The sequence below is a fragment of the Phragmites australis genome, chromosome 17 (genome assembly GCF_958298935.1).
Source record: "Phragmites australis chromosome 17, lpPhrAust1.1, whole genome shotgun sequence".
Taxonomy (NCBI): domain Eukaryota; kingdom Viridiplantae; phylum Streptophyta; class Magnoliopsida; order Poales; family Poaceae; genus Phragmites; species Phragmites australis.
The window spans coordinates 10,903,354-10,924,301 of record NC_084937.1 but is presented as its reverse complement, the minus strand read 5'-3'; the positions used below and the strand labels follow the sequence as shown (position 1 = coordinate 10,924,301).

The window sequence follows — 20,948 nt, the reverse complement described above, 5'->3', positions numbered from 1 at the left end:
GAACTGATTAAACTTCAACCATCAAGGTATGTCAAATAATAATTTTCAGCAATATAACCCACGTGTTAATGATGACCCATTTGCTAAGGCTAAGTTGAGTATATCACTTTTTTGTGGATGCTTATAATGCTGAAAAGTATTTAGATGATGATCGAATAAAAGTTTAATGCTCATTTTGTTTTTAAGTGCATAGAATTAGGCAAGCTACTAGTGAATTTAAAGACTTTGCAATCATTTGATGGAATAGAGTATGCATCGATGGATTAGCGTCTACTACATAGAATGCTTTAAAAGTTGCTATACGTAATAGATTTGTTTCACCCTCTTTTAAATATGATTTGCGTAAGAATTTGCTGCGCTTAAAGAAAGATGATCGATCCATAGAAGAATATATGAAGAGCTATAAATTAGTATATTACGTTGTGATATTTGTGAGGATAAAGAGGCTGCAATAGCACACTTTTATGAAGGGTTAAGACATTAAATTCAGGACATATATGATTACAAAGAATACGATGGTGTTCCTAGATTGTTCCAGCTTACATGTTTGGCAGAAAAAGAGTTGCAGGGACGATAACAGAGGTCAAAGAACAATTTTGAAAGCTCAACTACTTCAAAATCAACGCCGAGACAAGTCAAAATAGGCCCACATTTAGCTACACAGTTAGATTCCCCCTTCTCGATTAGGGTGCATTCAGTAGCACCTTCAACACCATCTCACACTCTCGAGATAAGCAAATCTACCAGTGTGCAAGCTATGGCCAAGAGCTCTTTTTCGGTTGCTTCTACATGCCGTTCGACCAAGATTGTTTGCCATTGATGCAAGGGAACGAGCTATGTTATGAAGAATTGCCCAAATCAGCCAGCTTACACTGCAACAAAAGACGGTGGATATGTAAGTACTAGTGATATAGTGGATGATTAAGCACTTGCAACTAACCATGCATGTGATGAGTTCAAACATGAGGCAGATATTGACAACGAGGAAGTGTTCAGTGCCGCTGCCATGAAAAATTTTAGGACCCTCATTGTGTAGTTTGTGTTAAGAACTCAAATCAAGCAAAAAAACTACAACACCATAATTTATTTTAGATGTTCCTCTTAATCAAGGATTACCATATCTAAGTCATTATAGATGGAGTTAGCTGCAATAACTTTGTAAGTTCAGATTTAATCAAGAAGCTTGCCTTCCTAACAAGAACACATCCTCATCCTTACCATATTCAATGGTTCAAGAACAGTGGTATGGTGAAGGTAATGCAAACTGCTAGGATGTATTTTTCTATTGGTTCATACCATGAATGTGCTAATTTCGATGTAGTACCTATTCAAGTATACTCACTTTTGTTAGGACGATCATAGGAGTTTGATAACACATCATGGTAGAAGTAAGAAGTACACCCTTATACATAAGGGAAAGAAAATAACTTTTATACCTTTAACCCCTACTGAAATCGTAAACTATGAAAAAGAGATAGCAGAAAATAAGAAAAAAGAGTGTGAACATGAATCTGAAAATCAGGAAGTGTGTTATGTCTACCACTAAATCTGACTTTGCTAAAATTTATGATAATGAGCTGCCATGCTATGTTTTGAAATACAAAAATATCTTAGATTCAACTGAGGATATATCTAGCTCTTTATCTCATGCTGTTGCTAACCTTTTGCACGATAACAAAATCAACAAAGCGATGGGTGAAGAGAAGGAGTACAAGGAGAAAGAAGAGACATCTGCTGCACCATGCATGTTACAAAAAGGTACAAATACTAAAGCATATATATCAGCTGAGAAAGAGAACAAAAGTATTGAAAAAAGTTGCTACAATCACTTAAGGTGAGAACTGTTTTGATATGCAGAAATTGTCCACCAATAATGCTAATGTAGAGCAAATGTTAGTAAAACCGATTCTTTATTTATCTTTGTCAAAAGATGATATGTTTGTTGATCCTTGAGATAAAGAAGAGTTGTGTGGTAATGTTTCACTTATATTACCATCACAACTTATGAATGAACATGTTAATTCTGTTTTACAAATGAATACTTGTTCTGAAATTAAACATGTTCAATGCATTGTTTTGAGCAAGAAGAGCTAAAATTGCTATATTCTCTAAATACTTTAGGTTATATTGAATTTGATGTTCACTACTTTAGGTTAAATTGAATTTGATGTTTTTTATGATCTGAATAGTTTAGAGGAGAATTTAAAACTTAAGTCTGACTTGCCATGCTTGTCACATAATACTTTTCATGTTACTAGCAAATACAATGATAAATTAGAGTATATGGTGTACTGAGTTTATATTTGTTCAAATATGAAACCTTCTATTTTTGTACCACCAAGTGATCATTTAGAGGACTTTAGTAGCACCATTAATGTCATATCAAGTTTTTCTAGTTATATTTGCAACCCACTGAATAATTCACAAGAATAGAAGTGTTGTTGATTGCTCCCATACACTGCAACCATTACTTCAAGTTGCTTTGTACAAAAGATGCAAATTTATACTAAGTTGTGATGTAGTATCACTTCTTTTAAAGAAGGGGAGCAAGAAGTGACACATGCAAATATTAAACCAATGTTGTCCACTGTGGCTAATTATGATCAGGTACAATCATTTCAGAGAGAATCACAATTGTTTGATAAAGAACTTATGATATTACATAATAAAAATTCCTTGTGCTTTTTGTTTTGTGTAGAACTTTATTGTCAAGATAATGCTATTCGCATACCAAGGATGGTTTGTTGTAAAGAAGGGGAGTATGATGAGGGCATGGTTCCTTTGGATACACATAAAGTGAATCTATTCCTCATTATTCATATTTTCTTTGTAAAGAATTGAATACTACTAAGTTTTTATATTATTTTGTTGCTTAAGAACATAGGAGAAGCACCACAACTTTACCTAGATGTCATCACTCGAAGACAAAGTTTACTCAGACTGAAAGTCGAGCTCTAGTCGAACTCTAAATTCTACTCAGAGTCACATGACATCATGTCAGTAAAACGGACATAACTCTCGCATACGAAGTCTGTTTGAGGCGTTCTTGCACTTGCTGGAAAGCTTATGACGAGACTTTTCCAATGGATCTTGTCTCAACCAAATATTCCTTATAGCTAAGTAAAAGTCAATAAAATAAGGTGCTGCATCACTGTTTTGGGTCTTATCGGGTCTTGTAATCATCTTGGGGTCAGAGTTCAGGTTATGTACACCTCTATCCAGAGGCTGCATAACCCTAGGTTGATCTCCTTACATCACCCATATATATGTACAATAACAGTTGTAGTTTAAGCTCAGGTTTTACTTAGATTATTCTATTTTCGATAGTTTCATCATATATTGATTTGTAGAACCCCAACTCAAATACTTCATTAGTAATCAGCAATATTCAGATTGCATCTACATATTCTTGCTTGTGCTCTTGATTCGCTTGCAAGAAAAGCCTTCCTAGCAAGGTCAACCACGTCTTGACACGGTTGATAACTGTAACAATGGAGTATTTGTGTAACGGTTGCGACGGTTCTTGATCAGATCTGGTCAGAGCCTTTGAATCATCAACATTGAAGCTCCACCAAATCGATATATCATATTACCTTTTGAAAGATCGGGCACATCCCAATCATGACTCGATAAGTCCAAAATGGTGACATGACACCTTATTTTATCAACTCTCATTAATATATAAGGAATCTAAGGGTGAAACTAAATCCGTTAGAAAGGGCTCGTCATAAGCTTTCTAGAAAGTCCAAGAACACTTCAATTAGACTCCGTATACAAAAGTTATGCCTATTTTATTGACGTCCTATCTTGAGAGTACTCCAAACCAAATTTGGAGTCTGACTTAAGCTCGACTATGAGTCCGAGTAAATTTGGCCTTCGAGGGGTGACGTCCAAGTGAATGTTTGGATAGAGAGTAACGAGTTCACCTTGTGCATATCTGAAGAAGCGATGTTATCATCACCTTCTGTTATCCTATTTGTGCTCCTCGCTCCTTTTCCTCCACCCCCCCCCCCCAAAAAAAACCCTCCTCCCAAAATCCCTTAGCCGCCATGGGCTGGAAGAAGGTTGATAAGGACATCTCCACCACTGACAAGATGGCGAGCGTGACTCTATCCTGGCAGGAGTACGAGATCATCGAGGAGGCTTTGACCAAGGTGGATATCAATGAGGTGATCCCTCCTCGGGCTCTAATCCCCTACTTGTCGGCGGTGGGGCAGACGATGCCAAGCACAGATACCACCTAGATGATGATGTTCCTTGACGTCTTCAGCTATGGATTTCACTTCCCCTCTTCCAGTTTTATCCTTGACGTGCTTGACTTCTATGTCATGGTGCTTATCCACCTCAAGCACAACTCCATTATCATGTTGAGCATCTTCGTCCATTTGTGTGAGGCATTCCTGGGCTTTCGCCTATCCTTCGACCTCTTTATGTACTTCTACCTACTGAAGGGGTTCCAAAATAATGTCATCTGCGATGTCGAATTCTAGCTTCGGGAGGGTAAGTCAGTGGAGTACATCAACTTTGTCACCAAGTGCTCCTAGTCGGGGTGGCATAGGAAGTGCTTATACAAGCAACCCAGTCCAGCAAGACTCCCTTACCGGGATTTTGCACCACTGTCGAGGCCTGCCTGAATAAAAAACCGATATCTAAAGGAGAGGAAGTTGATGGCGTATGACATCGTAGAGACTTCATCAGGCATCGCCTGAGTCCATTGAAGTCGAGGATCACAGGATCATGGCAATTTCTAGCTGAGTTAAATCCAGCCCAATAAGGTGAGATAGGTACCTCCTGATTCAGAGTAGTTGCTTTTGAAAGAATTGCGAGCTTAGCCCTTATGATTTGCTTGTCACCTTTCGTAGTCCTCTCGCTGGAGGTGACCGAAAAGAAAACCAAGCTTTTATTTGACGCAATGCCCTCGTCCAACGACCTGGACGTCCCTGTCCTCATTGTGGAGATGGGACCCAAAACCCAAAGGAGAATCATGTCGGTAAGTCTCAGGAACCTTCTCATTTTTATTATTTTGCTTTCTTTCTGAGAAGTCGTAACCATAACGATGGCCATCGCAGACTTGCACAGCTTCCCGAGCTTGGGAAAAATGACCCGGAGGCTGAGAACACGGGAGCCCCAGCTGTGGACACGGATGAGGTTATCATCACGAGGAGCACGTGACCGAGCAGGAGTGGTGCTGGTTGTACGTTGCCAGTCACAACCCTTGCTAGCGATGTGGCACTGGAGGGGGACAACTATGCGGAGGTCGAGTCACTGGTTGGTGATTCTAGGCTGCTGACGCTAACATCTCCATCCCCCTCTACTCTTGTCAACCTGGTGCCAGCCCTGCCCGCTGGGGATCCGATCCCTATGATGGCCTCTGGGGGTCCAGTTGCGATGTGAGCACTCAGAGTAGTGGCCCCAACTCTGGTAAGTTGAGCTTTTATGAAGAACCTTGGAAACTAGTTTATTCTTGATTTTGGTCACGTTTAGGCGTCGGCTTAGGACAACAGGAAAGCCATCATCCCCATGGGTTCATTGAGTGGTGCTCCGTCAGACCCGACAGGATTAGGGACCAGGGTAGGCACCCCTGAGAAGATCCTAGAGAGGTCAGCACCCATCTTGATCTCGGTGAAGCCCTCCCAAGCTCAAATGTGGCCAAGGTATACATAAATATTGTGAACACCTTTCCTATGTTGGCAAGAGCACTTTATTCAGACACTTCTTTTTGCAGACTCGAAGCATTGCCCACAGCCCCAAGCCCTGACCCCCTCATTCTCCAAGCACCACCTCCTCTAAAGGAGATGAGAGCAAGCCTAGCGAGCCACCAGCATCGATTACTGTTGGGGGTCATTGTTAAGGACCCCCAACGGACCCATGGCTTTGCTGGCCCATGCCCATGGGCCCACGGCTCCCGAAGGCCGCTTTCTGACTTCCAGGCTTCGGAGTAACTACTTCCCAGAGCCATGCCTCTCGAAGCCTCCATCTCCTAGAGCCATGCCTCCCGAAGCTCCATCTCCTGGAGCCATGCCACTCGAAACTTCATCTCCCAGAGCCATGCCTCCCCCCGGAGCCCCGGTCTCTGGGGCTCGGGTAGGCTTTCCAAAGGCTACAGGGTAGGCTATCGGGCCCCAAGGAAGATATGCGGGGAGAGGAACACCGTTCATCCTTTGCCTGCAAGGAAGTGATTGGCATTAATTAACTAGGCTAGTTGGCGCCGTCCTGACACCCCAATACAATGGAGGTTATCCTAACATCACAGCGTCAGGCCACAATTGGCGACCAGCTCACCCCTCTGGGTACAGGCACCCCAATAGTTACCATGGTAGATATTTATCTCCTATGTATGATAAAAAGTAGTTATCCAGAATATTTTACACATAGTGGTAACTTGTACACTAAGCTACGTCCAACCCTATAAATAAGGGGCTATGGTCGTCTGAGCAAAGAAACACGCTCAACAAAGCACGGATGAGCACAATCACAAGTCTTCCTGTGATACTCATTCTAGCCTAGTCCATATTTTTACTATCAATACATTTGTGGTGTTCATTCCTCTCAAACTTCATCTCCAAGCTTGCATCTTCAGCCTTGGCAGACTCATCAACGATCTTCATGAGATCTTTGACTATCTCAGGTTCCTAGATGGTGATGTCTTCAATGCACCTTCAGCTCTTGATCCCCGAGTAAAACGTCTGTATACCATCATAGTCACTGACCTTAGGGATATTGTTCCTGACTAGTTAATTGCCCGTGCGTTACAATGGAATCCAAAAATTTGCATAAGATAATACTATTTTTTCTAAAGGACAAGATAATACTATTGATTGGGTGAAACATGTGGAAAAAGAACACCACACAACAGATTAAACTGCTTCATCATACTTCACCCTACCACACCTCGACAGGCTCCGTATTGTATCTCCATTAACCATACGCAAAGCCAGGATCACATCAGTATCCTTGCAGGTCTTCTTGTTAGCTCCCCCAATTTCGTCGACTGAGCTCAAAAACGTCAACAAAATGTTTCTTGTGACACAAAACTTCCCAACTATTGATTTCCCCATAGGAACTGGGAGTTACTCCACAGCCCATTCTGAAAACATAGATTATTTCTTAACTTCCAAATACTCCACATCACAGCTGAATCAATTGTATTGACTACACCATATTTCCTGTCACTTAGGCATAACTTAGCAACAGATTCAAAATTAACACCCAATCTACACCTAATTGTTTTGTCATTTCTAACCACATTTGTCTTGCAACTACACATTCAAAGAAGAGATGGTGATCAGTCTCTCTCTCTCTCTCTGAATAAAACAAATAGGATTCATCATCTACATGTCTTCTTTTGCCTAAGTTATCTCTAGTCAAAAACTTATTTTTGGACAACAGCCTTGGAGGTATGTGAATGCTCCGAAGTGCAGAAAACTTAATTGATTGTATTCACATACCTTGTTGTGCATATCTTAGGCAAGGAGAGTGATCATGTCAAAACGTTAATGGAGGCGAAGTCTGGCGATGCAGTGCGCTCATGTGGTGCAGAAGTAAGGAGAAAGTCCTGCATGAAGCAGACAGCCTAACGATGGCTTGAACACAAGAACTGGCGGCAGCCCGGGCATGCAAAAAGGTAATGATTCTTGAAGAAATTTTCTTGGTAGTTGTACAATCGTGCAAAAATGTTAAAATTTAAGAATTCATTAAATTAATGCTCTACCCTATAGCCGCTTTGGAGCATCACTAAACTCGTTCTTTCTTAAAAGTAACTCAAGTGTGATAATTAGCATATACTTGAAATGTATGCTACGAAATTCGTAAGAAGTGCATAACAGAGTAGCACAAGAAAAACTCACATATCATTTATTACTGAAACCCATTTTATTTCCTTCTGGGACCTTCCCAAAAGGAAATGAATAACACCTATTATTTTGTTTCCCTACCTAAGATAATACAACTGGCATAAAAGGGCTAAGAAACTTGCAGTATACATATCTGTACTGCAGTTATGTAATATAATGTAACTATTTCCTTGCTTTCATTTTAATCATGTATTCTTTATGCAAAGACTGCACCAATCCGTTTCAATTTTATTGCCAACATATAATTACTCTGAGTCCATGACATATGGCTTATCAAGATGGCAACTTGTTCTCAAACAAAGTAATACGTTTCTGAAAGCCTAAAATACTGATTGAAAAATAAACCACTGATTCCTCCATCGAATGCCTTGTCTAGTAATTGAAAAATAATCCACTAATTCCTTTTCTGTACAGTTTTGTCCATGCCGACTTGGAAAGCATGAAACTGATACATTCACTCTAAATTAGATGCAAAAGTGTCTAGGCCAAGGTGGAGGTAGGCAAAAGTATAATACAGAAATGCTCATAAGTTTGAAACAATTGTTTGTCTGCACTGCCAGTGCAGAAGCACGGAAACAAGTATTCTCTTATGGAGAATCTAGTCTCTACTATTAAAAAAGAACATAGGAAGAGAAATAACTCACATCTTAGGAGACTAAAGTTACCTGAAATTTTAGTCTTCTGTGCTGCAGGGCTTCTTCCTTTTTCTTGTGTTGAAGCTTATATTAGAACTTTGACTGAACTTGAAACCTCCAATGTATACTCTTTAGTTTTGCATTCAAGTTGCAGGCGTGAAAATACAACTGTCTGACTGAACAATTGCCTAACAATAAATAAGACAAAGCTGATGACTAGGGGTAAATTCACATGAGAAACAGAGTAAAGGATATTATGTAATATACTAAAAAGAAACCAAAAATAATGATGACGAGTAAGAACTAAAGATACTGGAAACAAATTCAACCCCTTGTGCAGTGGAAAGGATTGGCAAACCACTGATTACATTACATCGTCAGCGACATATGAAAATATCCAACAACGGGTAGTGTTCCAAAATTTTAGATGCCACGATTTCCAGTTAATTTAGACTATAATTCACTGAGGTGCACGGCAGTATCACTGGCCACCATAAGTGAAATACAACCAGGAACAACAACTTATGGTCGTGGCTGACCCTATCATAGATCCAACAATTGCTAATTCATGGGTTACAATGTCACAACCAAGATAGAGGAAGAGTAATATACCTTGGAAAATTGCTCTCAAATGTTGTAGTCCGACAACTTCCGTATGAAGAACGTGTGATCCATGGACTCCCCAATCATGTCCTCGTCCTTCTTGCCCTTGGCCTTCTTCCCACCAATCAGCCTCACGAGGTTGCCCACCGCCGTGCTCCTCACCGGCACATCAATCAGAATCGCTGATACAGCCCCAATCTTAGCCCTGGCTCCAATCTTGGGGTGGAGGATCGAGATGTTGTCACCAACGACGACGATTTCCCAGATGACGACACCAGTGGCTTGGTCAAGAGGAGGATTTCCTTCCTAACAAGGTGGCGGGGTGGATGTCGACGGCGAGTTCGTCAGTGACGTGGGATTGGAACACAATCGTGAGGGGACGGTGCTGTTGCGCCCAGAGGACGTGCGCGGCGCAGACTGCCTCGATGGTTAGGCAGCGCGAGAAGTCAACGCATTTTGCCGGAGACGATGGTGTGGCCATGGTTGTTGATGGCAGATCCATTGAAATGGGGGTCGATGATGAGTGATCTGGCAGATGGGCTGTCAGCTGTGCCTGATTCGGCAACAGAGAGGTCGGTGGAGAAGAGAACGTCACCGGAGGGATCGGTGGCAGCGGATCCAGAGGGTAGAGTGTGAGGGTGATGGGCATTGAAATACGGATGGCGAATGGCAGCGATGCCTCAAGCGTGAGGAGAACATGGCGTGAATGCAACTAGGAGGTGGCCGGATCTATTGAAGGATGGGAAGAACCAGGAAGGGAGTGGGCAGAGACTGAGGAAGGGTAGACGGTGGCACATCGACGGCGTGGAGTGTGGCACCCTCACCAACACGTGCTCCATGGGGGCATGTGCGTGCATGGGCCTAGCGTCGCCTGTAGCTTCGATTTGGAGGGTGGAGATTCGGTGGACGGGTGTCAACAGCGGTTCTGGCCGTGGTGGTGGTGGATGCCAAGGTAGAGGCAGTGTCGAGGCAAGCTACCATGGTGTCGCCGGTGCACCGAAACCCTCCATGTGGTGTGTACATGGCCCATCCACCTTTCGCAGCGGTGGCAACTTGTCCGATGTTGACTGGGTCAACACCATTGTCACCCGAAGGGTTAGGGGGAGAACGGGAAGGAAGCAACACCGCTAACAGATGGATGTGCGATGGCGGCATGGAAAGTGGCTACTGCAACAAGCCGCTCAACCATGGTGGCTAGGGTGGAGACTGCGATTGGGTGGGGGTAGACTTGGCTCGTGGACTCCGTTGGAGTCGCATGTGGGAGAGTGTGGCGGCGGCTTGGCTGGGCCCATCTAGGAGGAAACAAAGTTGGCTGGTGGTGGAGGGAAGAGGGAGGGGGAGGGGGATGGTGACGGTGTCGTGGGAACAGGGCTGCTTGGCCCCAGTCTGATCTGAGAGGGGAATGGAGATGCCTGGTGTTGGGAGGGGGAGGGGAGTGGCGATGGTGGCGTGGCTAGCAGTACAAAAATGTCGGGTGGTCCCACTTCGACGTCGGGAGGAGAGCAGAGGATGGAGGCAGAACATTTGGGTGCGTGAAGGCTTTAAAAAGCACTCCAATGGAGTCCGCGGTAGAGATATTATTCAAGTGTTGTATGGAAGATATTATTAAAGTGTTGTACAAATTTATGTAAGGTTTTATTTCCCATCCGTTCTCAACGGTAGAGATCATTTTTCATGCCGGCATGAACGAATGTATCTTGGAAGTTGGCTTGGAATACATAACAAAGCAGCTCTTAGGAATAGAATGTTCCCTGTGATAGGTTGGTCAACTATGTCCTGGCAGCCCCTTTGAGAGTTGTAGGGAGGTAAATTATCATTACCTTCTCATCCCCACCATCCGCTTGGATGACCGTGATATAGATCTGGAGAAACTCAACGGGATTCATGCTTTTGTTGTATTTATTGATCGTCCTGGGGAGAATTGATGTCTTACGTTCCATAAATTTGGAGAGAAGACCAGACATCTACTGATGGTGTTGTGCTTGGTTCCACTAGCCTTGGGTGTTTTTTTCCACAACGCTCGAGGATCAGCCCTAATTTGATCGGTGTCGGGATGTCTCCCGATCGGATTACCGAGGGGGTAGATGAAGCCCCTTTGGAGCTCCTTGGCCATCTTTGCTATCCATCGATGACCTCACACAAGTCATTGATCGGATGACCTTTGACTGGTGAGACTCGGCGGCGGTTATTCGCTCAGTTGCCATCTCGGGAAGCCTTTTTTCGGGGGGTTACATCTCCGTGAATCTGGTACATCTCACGACAGGGGATTATGTGACCAACCCCGATTATCATTGTTTTTGGCTAGGGCTAGATGAGAATTCTTGGCCTGGATGATGACCTCTATCATCAAGTCGATCGCTGAGTTCATTCAGTCCTTACTGGCCCGTGTCGCCAGATCTATGATTGGAAGACTCATAAGGGCCTCTTGTAGTAGAAGGATCATCTTAGTGGTCGTAGATCTAAAGTGTTCAGCTCCTTGCTGATGGTTGGGAAATGGTAAAACTGGCACTTCATTAAGGTTCTAGGGAGGTGTGCTCATCTAGTGCTGACCATCACCCACACCCGGAGCTGGAGGGCCCTGCTTGTTTGTAGGATCATCATCATGATTGCCCAGACTGTCACCCCTATCTCCGATGGTGAAGACTTCTTGGGGGTAATCTCCACTAGACAAAGTGTCCAGATCCATCATGGATTTTTCATAGGATTGCTTCGGATTGCTGTCTTGACAATCTATGTTGTCAAAAGCTGCGTGGGTAAATCCTAACTTGATGTGAATTGGGCATTCACAATTCTCTTGGCAGCCGAGTAGTTCAAACTCGATACCATAATCTTTGGTGCATTGATTCATAAAATGACTTACCTCATCGCTTGAATCATCATTGAAAAGTTCTTCGTCAGAATTCACCCGATCGATCACCAGGTCACCGGGAAGATGAGTAAAGTTCTTGTAGAACCCCTCCTCTGAAAAATCTGTTCTTGGCGAAGGCTTGGGCGAAGCCAACGACATGTTTCGTGTAGATTATTCAACACCTATTGTCATGATTCCCACAGACGGTGCCAGTTGTCTATGCTTGTTGAACCGCCGATCTTATGAATTTGTAGAATAAAGAGGGGATGCCTTGAGTAGATGAATTGCAGCATAAAACAGGAGGGTTTTTATATAGGTTCAGTCCTCTCTAAGGATAATAACTCTATGCCATGTTTGTCTTATATTGATTTGAGCCTGTTACAAGGGGTTATGTGGCTAGCCTAGATGGACCTAAACATAGTCGGTGACTTAATTGCTTGGTTTCATGTGTCTTTTGGTTTGTAATCGCTTGTTCAACTTGTGCAACTTCTAATGGCTTGTCCTCCGTTGGGGCCACAGACTCCGTATATATAGGTGGGCGTATGTCCTCTAGAGTCTTCCTTACTGTTCTTGGAGATAAACTTCCATGTTTACCTGATACACTGGGTACTTACAGATCTTTCTTTCATCCAGGGATCCCCTTCCCGAAAATAGAGATATGCCCTAAGAATTGCAGGAAATCCTAGGATACCCAGATATAGTAGTTATATAGTAGTCATCGTCACTTACTTAAGGGCTTGCGTGAATACACAAAGGTATTAGAAATCCCGATTAGATGATCCGAGAATTCCCAGATACTTGGCTAGACGTACAATCCTATCCGGGGACTCAAGTTACCACTCAAAGATGTGGTCTGTTAAATTGTTTCTCTTTGATGGACCAGGTTCTTGATTTGTCTAAGCCTCATTTCACTTACTAAAGGGAGGCTTGAAGATGAGTAATATAAAACAAATGTATATTTGTATCTTATACAAATCCAGATCCCCTAGGGTTTCCTATACTCTCGGGGCATACGTCCCTGCCTGGGAAAGGAATCCTTAAACATATGAAACTGTCCACAGGTGCCAAGGTAGCTCGTAAACATGGATGTTTATGTGTAAGGATAGCCAAATTCTACTCGAAAAGGAGTTTAGAGGCCACATAGTGACCCCCATTTATATACGGAGCCAAGGGACCCTGCGGAGGATAGGTCATCATCAGAAGCCAATTCAAGTAACCACAAGCCTATAGAAGCCTCAAGCCTTCTGTACTCATGATCTACGTCCGCATCTCGTCGAGACTACACACAAGAATCCCTCGACTAGGTTTAGATCTATCTATGCTAGCCAAGACCCCCTTATAATTTATCTTAAGGATCAATACAAGACAACAAGACGTAGGGTTATTATCCTTCGAGAGGCCTAAACCTGTATAAATCTCTATATTTTTGTGTATGATTTGGTTACAAGGAGTATCATGTATATCCTTCACGTATTCGTAAGATTGGCAGTTTACAAATCATCAACAGGGATAATAATGATTCATAGAATAGCAAAATATTGATTGATGATCATGTTTCACGGATCATAGATATAGAAATATGAAATAAATAATGTTGATACATCATAGAGAACATGGTGTTAATGAACCCACCTTGAGATACTACTAAGATTGTTGTAGTATGCATCATCAGTTGTAATCTAAAATGGTGTATCTGTAGGATCCTTAGACCTGAGATCGTCATTGATTCCCAGAATGTGTAGTAGCACACTTTGGGGGTGCCAAATGCTACTTATAACTGGGTAATCGTAAAGGTAGTTTTCAGATTTGCCATGAAAAATATCGTTGGATGTGAGGGATCTAGATGGAATTTGCCCCTCAAATATAACAAGAGAGATATTTCTGGGCCCCTTAATATTGTTGGATTAGAAAGTGCATGGCCATGCTGATATAATTAAAGATTTAATCATAAGTTTAATAATCACTACAAGATTGAGTGAATGGTTGAGCTATCACAAGGATGACTTGTGTCATACCTTGAGCTTGACTGGTATCGTGAGTCAAAGAGATTGGTGCATGTGTATATCAAGGTTTAGATGATATGATCTTTATGTATACTTAGGAGTCAATATGCCCTGCTAGGGACCGTTGATGATTTTGGTTAGTAAAAAGGTTTTTGAGTTGTGTCGTTTATACGTGAACCTAAAAGGTCACACACTTAATGGGTTAGAACAACATATACGGATTGGATCCATTAGTGAGTTTGATTGGAATATGATCCATGAGGAATTAATGTCCTAATGGATCACCAACGTGGAAGCCCATTTGTACGATCTATATAATGAGAGGCGTGGGCTGAGTGCACACACAGTTCAATCACTCCAAACCCAAGTCACGCTCGCTCCACCTGACCTCCTGAAACCCTAGTCATGTGCGTAATGCTAGCACACTAGCGATCAGCGTCCACCCTAAAACATGTGGATACCGTAGAGGTGATGCTACTACTGCAGCACTGATCGGCTCTGTGATTAGAACTCGAGGCTGTTGCTGATTCAACAATAGCTCGATTCTGAGTTGGAAGTCAGAACACTTCCGACTAGGAAGTCGATGACGACTAGGAAGTCGATCATCTACATCTGCTCAAGGAGGAGATTGCGTGGAAGAGATGACCATTCTATTGAGGTTGGCTTCCTCCTGATGCACACAATATCAGACCAGTTCTGCTCAAACTCTTCTTCCACTATTCTGCGTGTTTAGTGGTAACAATCCATGATCCTCTACTCTCATTGTTCCCTATTTGAACGTGGTGGAATATTTTGTTTTATGCTAGTGTAGCCTACCCTTTCCCAACATAGTAGTTTGAAAAGGATTTTTGGATTTTAGTAAATATTTTAAATATTGATATATTTTATATATTTATTTAATTATTTTTATTTAAAATACAAATGGTTCAGACACTGATAGGTAGGATCCACAATCAACAGTCATGTTGTCTGAGTCAATGTGCAGCACTCATCTATAGATTGAGTTCACAGGGCTATGGACCGAGGGTGGTTTCAGTGTGTGGTCCACGATGGACCGGCACCCGTTGATGAAGGGTTGATGTGGCATGGGCCAACACGGCAGAGTTCATTTGGTAGGCACACGTAAAGAGAGAGAGATAAGGACGAGGGGGGATCTATGCTCAGTGAAGAGATAGAGAGAGGGGATAAGGAGCTGGTGATCAAGGAGATGGGACTGCAGACCTAGATTTGCTAGTTGTGGTGACCTAGTAGGCGGTGAAGGAAGAGATTGACGATGGTGGAGGTATGTGGGCATGTGTGTGGCTGAGAGCTCAAGTCGGTTCTAGGGAGGAGAGAGGGAAGTGAGAGAAAGTGAGGGAGGTGTTGGTCTTACTAGTGACAAGAGGCGGCCAGCTTGGTGACCATCCTCGGGGAAGATGGGTCGAGGTGGCTGGATTTAGGGAAGAACAGAGAGAGGAAGAGGGGATGCCATCGGGGAGCGAGGGAGTTTGGAGAGAAGTGGTGTAGTGCAGGTGGAGAAGGCGGGTGGTCCATTTGTAGGGGAGCGAGGTCAATCCCGCGATAGATTCTCATCGGACTCAATGGATGAGGTAGTGGCACAGCGGTGATGATGCGAGCTCCGAGTGGCCACAATGGAGGGCATGGTTACAGAGTTTGCACGATTTTTTGTGAGGTGACGTGATGTGATGCAGCCACTATGGCTGGTGTCAGCGATGTGCGTTCATGGGATGGGAGAGTGACAGAGAGGTAGTTAGCGGAGACAGAGGAGAACGACGAGCAACGGGATGGCGCCAGTGCTGGTGAGTGACGTTCACATTAACGACATGATTTGAGAGAGGGAAATGAGGAAGAGAGAGGGGAGAGAGATTGTGTTTAAGTTTATATGTTTCGAAATACAGGTTGGTACACCAACGTTGACGAAGCCCATAATTGATGGTGTGTTTGGTTTAAAGTAAAATGGTGATGGATCATCTGATTCTGGCTTCGAACCTAAACCATTTGTTTGGTTTGTGAAATCAAATGAGATGATACATTATCATTTCATCCCTCACAAGCACAGGTTACTGTAATGGTGAATGGTGTTATCGCACAAAAATTTATAGGATGGTCTTAGACTACTATATGCTAAAAGAACAAGACAATAATACAAACTTGATATTGAAAAATGTCTTCACCTACTTATATATGGGCCCTTAAACATGTACAACTGTAATATATCTTATGCTGTCTCTTAGTCTTTACGTAAGGTTAGAAAATTCTTAAGAGATAATTCATACGGATCCCAGGAGTGCCCATGCGGCCTGCCATCCATTCCAAGACTTCTGATTGGAGACTACGTACTTCGTGAAACAAGTTATCGAATAAAACGTTGGTGTTTCCGCTCCACAGGATTTTGCTACGTGGTCCAGGAATTATCCTTTCCAGAATGTGAACAGAAATGTACACAAGGGACAATATATCTACAAGCTAAGCCAAAGGAGATGTTCGAATGTTGTAAAACACACAAAACCAAATTTCAAGTAATCATACCAAATTAGAAGTACTACTGGAAAAATTATTTTTACAGACGGTTCAAAAACTCTGTGCGGGACAGTTTTTCAAACTGTCTGTGGAAAAGAGTGTACAGACGGGTTTTGAACCGTCTGTACAAAAGTTTTGTATAGATGGCTCCAATCACTAGCTATCTGTACTATTGAATATCACAGACGGCTCGAAGTTTCGAACCGTTTGTGATATAGTAACAGTACAGATGGCTCGTTATTGGAGCCATCTGTACTATGAGACAGTACATATGATTCCAATTCTGAGTCGTTTGTACTATATAGCAGATGCCGTTATAAAAAGCATTTGTACAGACGGTTATATTCCTAAAACTGTCTGTACTGTCATATATACATTACATAATCCATATATTACTAAATGTAGTTGATATATCAATAACAAAATACACACAACAGTATGTCATACACATAGCAGATCATTTGCATTCAAACTCCATACACATTGTAAATTGAGCATCTTCATTCAATATCACAAAGTCAATATTCCTCAGGCTGGTACCTCGCCACAAACTCTGCCGATAGATCCGCCAAGTACCCATAAGCAATATTATTGGGTACAAAATCCTGCTTCACTGTCACACCCGGTTTTTACGGATAAAACCAAGTGCAGTTTATGTGTGCCCAGAAGTTTAATACACATAAGGACGTCATAGGTGAAGTGGCAAAAGCAATACTTTAATTAAATAAACGTTCACTTCTTACAAATAAAAGACTTCACCTAAACAATCTCAAATATTAACCTAAACGACAGCATCTAAAAGACGGCAGCGGGACGAAAATATTGGTGACCAAACACTCCACAGGCACCGACTGGAAGACACGCTCCTTAGAACACTAGGTCATCGTCTTGGAAATCCTCAAAGTCTTCCACTGAGCAGCATATGTTTTTGTAGGAGAAAACAAGGGTGAGCACATAAAGTACTCAACAAGTGTGGGAAAATAATGACATGCAGGCTTATATCAAGAATAGGCTAACACATGGTATAATTGCGTAAATACGAGTAATCAAAACACATTTGGACTCAAAAACATTAAGCAATTATTAAATGAATGTAACCCAAACAATCCAACATCTAGCATACAAGGCTCCCCACCTTGCATACCACAACCGTCTAGTACTCCATGTACTATAACCAAAACCACACCATCTAGTACTCCATGTACCAGAACCATAACCATAACCATCCACCCTCTAATCATGTGAGGATCCAAGTCTCTCATATCCGTGAGCACGGCTGTTATAACAGTTTTACACTCTGCAGAGCTTGTCCAGCTTTCCCCACGAGTCAGTAAATTCCATGTTGTCGTGTTTGCAAGACACTTAACACACGCCAGTGGTGTGCCGCCAAAAATCACTGTATGACACTTTCCACTAACCAGAGACTAATCCAGTATGTCTCTGCCCACTAGGTTTCACCGCCAGGCTTTACGCAAGCTAAGCTCCTACCTAGAAGCCCCCTTTTGTGCTGACCCAACACACACTGGACAGACTCTAATCAGTATGTCACGCTTTACCCGTATCAGCCTCGTGGTTGGTACGCTATTTCTTGGGTTATCGCTCCACGAACTGGTCCTTACTTAGGTTACTTGAGCAAACACTAAACCAACATTATAACTATGACAACCATCAACACCACTTTGCTCAAGGCCTAAGGTTCCATGTTGCTAGACCATTAACACATTAACCATCATTATTGCATATGTTCATTAGTCAAGATTATGACACTTCTCAACATCCCAAAAGCATGACTAAGCAATCTACCCATAAAAGATACCTAACCATAAACCATCTAGGTTCCAAGGGATGATAGGGGAAAATCTAGAGAAAAACCCTAACATAGGTGACTACCCATCATATTGACAGACATTACATGCAATTTTGTAAAACAAAACATTGAAAAACATAGGTTCAATATGATCAAGGACACTTGCCTTCTCCTTGCTGCTGCTCAGTGTATTCTTGCTCCTGGACGTTGTCAGCTAATCGCACAATAACCGGCAAATAAACAAACAATATACACTAAGAACAGAGCACAAAACAAAAAAAACAACAAGATAAAAACTGATTAGAAAGAAAGAGCACTGAAAAACAAACCTATCGGCGCAAGAATCGCTTAAAACGGAGCTACGATGAAAAAGTTAGGGCTAAAACAAATCTAGGGTTAAATCTGGAAAAGAAAAGGGCTTATTTTTAATTAAACAGAAAGTTCAGGGACCTTTTTGTAAAAATAGGGGACCTAATCGTATTTATGGAAAAGTGTAGGGACTTAACTATAAAAAGATAGGTCTCTTTTTGTTATTTAAGAAAAGTCTAGGGGCTAAATTGCAAAATTACCAATTAAAGGAATTATCTGTAATTATTTTTCTATTGGAAAACAACTTTTTATTGTGTGGCAACTGACTGGCTCTGACTAGGCATGACACATGGGCTGAGCAGCTGATGTGTCGCACACGTGGAAGGGTGACGAGGCATGGGACGCTGACTGGTTTAAGGGTGACACGTGGCGAACTACTACTGGCCATTGAAGGGGTATAGATGCGATCTAATCTCGGCCGTGGGTTTCAGATCCGATGACTGAGGGTGGATCAGGCGGCTGGAGAGGAGCGACGGCGGTGACCGAGGGGTAGCGGCGGCACTTTCACCGGAGAAAGCTGCTGACCTCGTCACCAGCCTCGGAGCACGACGACAAGCGACGGATTACGACGGGAAGGAGATGGCGAACTCGTTTTGAGGCTTACTGAAAGCGGCGCGGCATAGGAGAGGCTTACCGAAAGCAGCGCGGCACAGGAGCGGCAGATTATGACGGGAAGGAGATGGCCGGTGCGTGCTCGTGTCCAAGTCGGAGTCCGACCGAAGGAAGGAGAAGGGCCTAAATTCAGCATGAATGTAAAATAATCAATTATATCCTATGTCAAATATAGTTTCTTTTATATAAAATAGGATTTTACTGTTTTAAATTATTTAAACTCATTTTAAATTTCAGCAAATTTTAAGAAATTTCTAAATGTGGAAAAATTAGGGTGTTACATTCACATATGTGTAATACAGCTCGCTCTTGAAGGTCTTCCATGCCTTGCTCATCTTGGCTATTGCTATCTTTCCATGTCCTCCAAGGAGCATCCTTCAGGGAAGTCAAATTAGGTTTTAATTGTTTCCCACAAGAAGTTTTTCTCACTCTGCGGTACGACCTTTCAGTTTGGGTATGTTATCTTGACCCTTGTCCGTCCAAGTGAGGCGCATGCTCTACGGAATGCCGCCTGAGCTTGTTGAGGCTATGTTGGCACGCCCGTCTCATTGACGTGAGTTATGGTGTAGTGACCCGTGGGCATTTGGTATTTGGCTCAGCCACCTCGCTTTCGCTTCTGTGCCTGAGTTTCTTTTGTTTACTCATGAGAAGTGGCCTCCGCATCTTGTTGAGCTGTAACCCCCTCTTATTGTTAAGGAGAAGAGACCGGAGGCAGTTCAAGTTCATCTCCAGATGCCATCTTCAAAATAGAAAAAGTCACATGCTTATTAGGAACTTGTTATAATGATAGAAGATTATTCACAGAAATAGAGGAAAGAAAAGGAATCAAGGTATGTGTTTTAACTAGGTCCATCTCTTTTGTAATGTTCCACTTCCAACTTATCAGGCATAACTAGGTCACTTCTAGCAGCTGTATCATGGATAGGTCTTGCTGAGGCTAAAGCACATCTCTCTCTAGTCTCCAGGAGTTGTATCATGAAAAGAGGGATTCTAGCAGGTGTATCATGAAAAGAGGGATTGTGGATTTTCCCATTATAATTAAGATGGCCTATATTCTATAGATGCATTCAATCTTCATTCATTTAGATCTTAAAAAAAGGAAGCTATGGTATGTTTCTTATCTATCATTCTAAATCTTTGTGCTGATTAAGAATTTAACGTTACAATAATGATTCCAATTTACATTTATATGTTCATTTTAGCGTTCAATATTGTTTCACAAGATAAGCCAGATGCATGACGTTGCTCCTCTTTACCAAGAACAAACATTTATACATTGGAAAAGTCTTAGCCACCATGATTGTTTGAGACTTTAAGCCTATCAGGCTACCATGAAACACTAGTTTACTTGATCATATCTATTCGGAATTCTATACACATGATATGGAAACAACAGAACTGTAAAACAACAGTGACATCAATAGACATCATGTGTACCTCAAGGAGCTGACAGTAAGCATTAAACATGTATAAAATTACTCTCAGATTATGTATAACAATTGGTCCCAAGACATTAGGTGTCCCACCCCCTAATTGTTCTGTTGAACTCATCATCGATTGGGTTATTATCTAAGTTCTCAACCAGCAAATAGAGCTTGAACACAGATCAAAAGATTAATGGACAGTGCTGCTGTGATCAACAAAGGGCATAAACATGAACAAACTTAGATAACTCAAATTGACAGTAGCTAAAGGAAC

General features: G+C 42.3%; 1 long non-coding RNA gene across 1 annotated transcript; it reads right to left on the bottom strand.

Moving 5' to 3' along the window:
* Positions 1-479: 479 nt before the first annotated feature.
* On the bottom strand, positions 480-9,920 carry LOC133897549 (uncharacterized). The gene is made up of 4 exons (XR_009905928.1): positions 9,101-9,920; positions 8,519-8,676; positions 7,449-7,555; positions 480-872 (listed from the first exon to the last, which is right to left on the bottom strand). It is a non-coding gene; the product is annotated as an uncharacterized LOC133897549 (long non-coding RNA).
* Between the last annotated feature and the right edge of the window lie 11,028 nt (positions 9,921-20,948).